We start from the raw sequence: 6,098 nt of genomic DNA, 5'->3' as shown, positions 1-6,098 counted from the left end.
TTTATTTCTGTAGTTGATTTCCAGTTTCATACCTTTGTGGTCAGAAATGATGGATGGTATTATTTGATCTTCTTAAATTTATTGAGCCTTGTTTTGTGGCCTAATATGTGATCAATCCTGGAGAATGTTCCATGGGCATTTGAAAAGAATGTGTATTCTGTGGTTTTTGGATGGAATGTTCTGTATATACCTACTAAATCCATCTGGTCTCATGTGTCCTTTAAGGCGAGTGTTTCCTTACTGATCTTCCGTTTGGATGATCTATCCATTGGTGTAAGTGGAGTGTTAAAGTCTCCTACTATTATTGTCTTACTGTCTATTTCTCCTCTTATGTCTGTTAATAATTGCTTTATATATTTAGGTGCTCCTGTGTTGGGTGCATAGATATTTACAAGTGTTATATTTTCTTGTTGGATTGTTTCCTTTATCATTATGTAGTGCGCGTCTTTGTCTCTTATTACAGTTTTTGATTTAAAGTCTATTTTGTCTGATATAAGTATTGCTACCCCTGCTTTCTTTTCTTTGCCATTTACATGGAATATATTTTTCCATCCTTTCACTTTCAGTTTGTGAGTGTCTGTAGGTCTGAAGTGTGTCTCTTGTATGCAGCATATACATGGATCTTGTTTTTTATCCAGTTGGCCACCATATGGCATTTGATTGGAGCATTTAGTCCATTTATATTTAAGGTAGCTATTGATAAATATGTATTTATTGCCATTTTGTCACTTTTTCTTTTTTTGGGGTGTTTTAGTCGTTCTTCTCAGTTCCTTTCTTTTTCTCTTGCTCTCTTCACTTGTGGTTTGATGGCTATCTTTAGTAATATGCTTGATTTATTTTGTCTTACTTTTTTTCCTCCTTGCTATCGGTTTCTGGTTTCTGGTTACCATGAGGATCCTTTTTAATATAGTATGCATATAACAGTCTATATTGAGTCGATAGACTCTTTAGCTTGACTTCTTTCTGAAAGCTCTACTTTTTCACTCCCCTCCTCCCACATTATATGTTTTCACATCATATATAGTCTTTTGTTTAGTGTGTGTCTATCCATTACCCTCTAATCATTGAAAGAGGTAATTTTAGTACATTTGTCCTTTAACCTTCATGTTATCTTCATAGGCAGTTGATCTGCTGCCTTTACTATACTTTTACCTTACAAGTGATTTTATTGCCTGCTTTTTCTTGTTGTTGTTTTGGGTATTTTTGATATTTTTTCTGTTATCTCTATTTGTGGTCATTGCTTTCCCACTTAAAGTCCCTTCAGCATTTCTAGTAGAGCTGGTTTCTTCGTGATAAACTCCTTTAATTTATGCTTGTCTGGCAAGCTCTTTATCTCTCCTTCCATTCTGAATGACAGCCTTGATGGATAGAGTATTCTTAGTTGTAGGTTTTTTCCTGTTAGCACTTCAAATATGTTGTGCCATTCTCTTCTCGCCTGTAGGGTCTCCACTGAGAAGTCCGCTGACATCCTGAGGGGCTTCCCTTTATATGTCACTTGTGGCCTTTCTCTTGCTGCTTTTAGGATTCTCTCTTTGTCTTTAATTTTAGACATTTTTATTATAATATGTCTTGGTGTGGGCCTCTTTGGGCTTCTCTTGTTTGGAGCTCTCTGTGCTTCCTGAACTTGGATGTCTGTTTCCTTCCTCAGGTGAGGAAAATTTTCCTCTATTATTTCAACAAGTAAATTTTATGCCCCTTTGTGTGTCTCTTCTCCTTCTGGGACCCCTATAATCCGAATGTTAACACGCTTGATATTGTCCCAGAGTTCCCTAACACTTTTCTCATTCTGTCTAATTCTTTTTTCTCTTTTCTGTTCTGCTTGGGTGACTTCCTCTAATCTTTCATCTAGCTCGCTGATCCGTTCTTCTGCATCCTCTACTCTGCTATTGAGTCCCTCTAGTGAATTTCTCATTGCGAGTATTGTATTCTTCATTTCTGATTGGTTCTTTTTTATATCTTCGAGTTCTTTGCTGATGTGTTCACTGTGTTCATCCATTCTTCTCTGCATATCTGTGAGCATCCTCATTATATTTTGTTTCAATTCTTTGTCAAGGAGGTCACTAGTTTCTGTTTCACTTAGTTTGTTTTCTGGTGTTTTGTAGTGTTCCCTTGCTTGGAAAGTATTCCTTTGCCTCCTCATTATGCCTCTTTCTCTGTGCTATTTTCTTTGTACTAGGTGATTTGGGTATATCTCCTGATCTTGGAGAATTGGCCTTATGTATGAGATGCCTTATGAGGCCCAGCAGTGTGCTTCCCTCTTGTCACCAGACCATAAGAACCAGGAGTGACCCCTTTGTGGGCTACTTGTGTTCTTCTGCTATGGCAGGGTTGCTCCCACTGCAAGTACCCAGGGAGTCTGATCTTTCCTTCCCTGGCCAGCTATTTGTAAATCCAGTTTGGAAGGGCCTCAGCACTGTTGGCTACAAAGTCTATTAGCACACTCTTATTGCAATTCTCCTCTTAATTGGGTTTGTACCCAGTGTAGCTTGTTGCTAGGCTCATGGGCGTACAGTTGTGATAGTCCTGAGGCCAACAAAGCTGTTGTCAGTTCTCTTAGGAGTGCAGCTGAGTGGGGCTAGCCCTTGGCATGGAGGCACTCAGTTGTTTCAGGCTTTGGAAGGTGGGGCTGATCCTTTTTATGGCTATTTGTGAAGCACAAGTCTTCTGCTGTTGATAAGCCTCACCCCCTGCTGCACCACATACACTGTCAACACAGTCCTGGTCTGTGCACACTTCTCAACCCCCTGGAGCATACAAGCCCTGCCCCACAGAGGCAGACACCCTTGCCAGCCTGTACAGCATCAAGGCACTCAGGCAATACAGGCTGAAAAGTAGCCTGAGGGCTTGCTGTTAGGTGGGGCCAGTCCCTAGGGCGGGTTGCCTGCCCTGGCTGAACTGGATTAAATCTGTGCTCTAGTGGGTGTGGCAGACCCCTGGGCTAACAGCCCAAGGGATGCACCTCAATGGCCCCCACTGGTGTCCATATCAGCACGCTTGGCCCAGCTCAGAACAATGGCCCCCACCAATGCTCATTCTCCGGAGAGGATCCTCCTCTCACCAAGATGCCCCCAGAGCCCACCAGGTGAGTTTCACCAAAGGACAGTCAGCCTTCTCTCTGGTGATTTTAGGTTGCTGCAATGAGTGAGTTTGTGCATGAGCACTTTAATACCCGGATCTTTTTGGCTTTTGGCCAGTAGCTTTTCTGGGGTATCCTCTCTTCAGTTGATAGCCAGCAAAGCCAGACAGTAAGACCCCCCTCTCAGTTGGGCTGAGTCCAAAGAATGGTTATAGCCTTATTGCCCCCGTTCCGGACCTCACTCCCCTAGGGAAGGCGGCGGACCTTAGGGTGGCTCCCGCCTGCCCAGCTGAGAAGCTCCGCTGCTCCCAAAGGTGGCTTTTTTCCTCTCTGGCCAGAGTTACTGCCTCTTCTGCTTTTGTCAGGACTGTCCCTTGTCTTGGAGTTTTGGTTTATCCAATTTTCAGTTTTCAATCCAGGGTGATTCTTGCCAAAATTGTTGTAACCTGGTTGTGTTCATGGGAGGAAGCGAGTTCAATGTCTGCTCACACTGCCATCTTGACGAGAACTCCAGCAGAATCTTTAAAAACATATTACTTAGAGAAAGACATAAGGTGATAAAAAAACCTACTGCACATTTTCATTGAGGTGAAAGAGTAAAATTGGCCTAACTCAAGAATAAAAACAGAAATCAGGCCAGTGGTTGTATCTTGGTTGAGGTGTTTCACTGGACAAAAGTATGAAGATCTTTCTGCTCTGGTGCAATCATTCGTCTCTTGCTGGTGGGTGTAAGTTACGAGGGCATATATTACCAAAACTGGTTCAAAGTACCCTTCAGATCTTAGAGCATCTAATGTTTGTAAACTAAACCTCAATTTTGTAAAAAATCAACAATTAACCTTCAAATTGCTTGACTAGTTCATTCTTTGCACAAATATTTATTGAGCACTGTCGTACAGAAATATTTTAATAAACATTTATTATTCTTAGAGTTTCCATAATCCACAATTTGTTTTGTTTATGACAACTTAGCAAATGATCACAAAGTATGGAGGTATGGCTCTCCCTCAAAGTAAAATAGAAAAGACATATGGATATAATGCATATATAACCTCTCTGGGAAATCTCATACAATCACTTTTACAATCTTGAACTTTGGGGCAAGTGAATGTCAATCTTAGTTATGAGTTAAGCAGCACACGGGCACATGTGCCTTCTCAGGGTGCCCTTGACCTCACTGTTCCTCAGACTGCAGATGAGGGGGCCTCAGCACAGGGGTCAAGATGGTAGAGGAAGTCAACGGAAACTTATCATGGTTAGCTGACCTGTAGGATTTGGGTCTCATGTAGGTGACATAGGCAGCTCCAAAAAAGAGTCCCACCACAGCCAACTGTGAGGAGCAGGTGGCAAAAGCCTCCTTGCAGACTTCTATAGAACGCAGGTAGAGAAGAGCTGCGAGGATGAGACTCTAGGAGGTCAGGATGAGAGGTAAGGGCACCAGGAACATTAAGACACAGCAGATGTACATGGCCGTACTCAAAGGCAGACGTGTCAGCACAAGCTAAGCGCATCAGGATGGAGCCTCACAGACGAAATGATGGATTTCATGTGTGCTGTAAAATGGGAAGGTCAGGGTTGCAGCAGCATGCATGAGCCCATCAGCTGCCCCCTGGAACCAAGATGCCAAGTCATTCCCAGGTATAACTGCTGGCTCATGACGACAAGGTATCTCAGTGGATGGTGAACAGCCACATAGCGGTCATAGGACATGGCTGCTCAGAGGAAGAACTCAGCCCTCCCAGAGTGAGGAAGAAGAAGATCTGCGGCCCACAGCCAGCAGGGGAGATGGACTTCTTGCTGGTAAAGTAGTCAGCAGCCATTTGGGGCACAATGGTGGAAACCAGCATCGTGTCCATGAGGGAAAGTTGGCTCAGCAGAAAGTACATGCCTGTGTGGAGGCGGCGGGGGTCCCAGTGAATCAGGAGAATCAGGACAGCACTGCCCAGCAGGGAGGTTAACTCATGGTTAGAACCGTCACAAGGAGAAATAGGCTGGCTTATGTGTGGTTAAAGAGTCCGGGAGAAGGATACCTGAGGTGGTGTTCCATTTTCCATGATACCACATAAGCGTAACACTGCAAATAGATAGATGAGAGAATTTTCATCATTTTCAATGCTCTATTTGAACTATGCATTTCTTGATAAGCACATATGTGAAAATGATGAAATCTATTTCAAATCCTACAGCTGACTTTTTCGAATGTTTTAACTTGGGCCTATAATTAATTTCAACTTTTCTCTCATTTTCAAACTTTTCAAAATGAGTATCTCCCAGCTTTGTTATTGATTAATTGGCATAAGGAACAAAAGTTCTTGATAAATTACAAGAACATGGTGTTTCCTTGTGCTACCTGACACCAACATAAGTGAACAGAAGGAAATCACTCACACAGTTTGTCATTTATATTTGTACTTGCTTTACATAATGTACAGTCAACATTCTTAGAGGTTGAATTAAATCCATGTGTGTAATTATATAAAAGCCATGTTCTTAATAATGAGGGCTACACCTATGTAACATGTCAAAATTTATTGAAGTCTGCAAAAATCAGGTAATTTTTCTTGATGTTGATTAATCCAGGAAGACATTTTCAGATTTCCAAACAAAACAATTTGTATTTTCAGGTCTAGAAACAGGAAGAACTGAGTCTACAGATGGAAACATAAATTAATTTGGAATTGTTAGTGCATTTAGTTTAACTTTACTGAGTATACAGTGAAAACAGTAATGACCTTCTTAGAATATTTCCCCCAATGCAATACTATAATACTAAAGGGGACTTTCATTAACTGTAAATAAGTACTTTCTGTAATGACCCTGTTTTCCCTCAAAGTCGCAGAAACACAATCTTTCTGTGTACAAAAGAGAAAATAAAATTCCTTAGTTCTTCACCCAAGCACAGAGACAAAATAATTTCTTCCTCAGTTCCAGGGGAATCTAAATATTTAAAAGTATTTTCATCTCTGATCTCCTGTAGTTTAAAGTGTTCTAGTTTGTTGAATAAATACAGTCATGGATGTAG

At 41.5% G+C, this 6,098-nt stretch overlaps 1 pseudogene; it reads right to left on the bottom strand.

Annotated features, from left to right (window-relative positions):
- Positions 1 to 4,204: 4,204 nt before the first annotated feature.
- LOC124233440 (olfactory receptor 2T33-like) lies at positions 4,205 to 5,140 on the bottom strand (annotated as a pseudogene).
- Between the last annotated feature and the right edge of the window lie 958 nt (positions 5,141 to 6,098).

This window comes from Equus quagga, unplaced genomic scaffold (assembly GCF_021613505.1).
Source record: "Equus quagga isolate Etosha38 unplaced genomic scaffold, UCLA_HA_Equagga_1.0 202659_RagTag, whole genome shotgun sequence".
Taxonomy (NCBI): Eukaryota; Metazoa; Chordata; class Mammalia; order Perissodactyla; family Equidae; genus Equus; species Equus quagga.
This window is presented reverse-complemented; position numbering and strand designations above follow the sequence as displayed.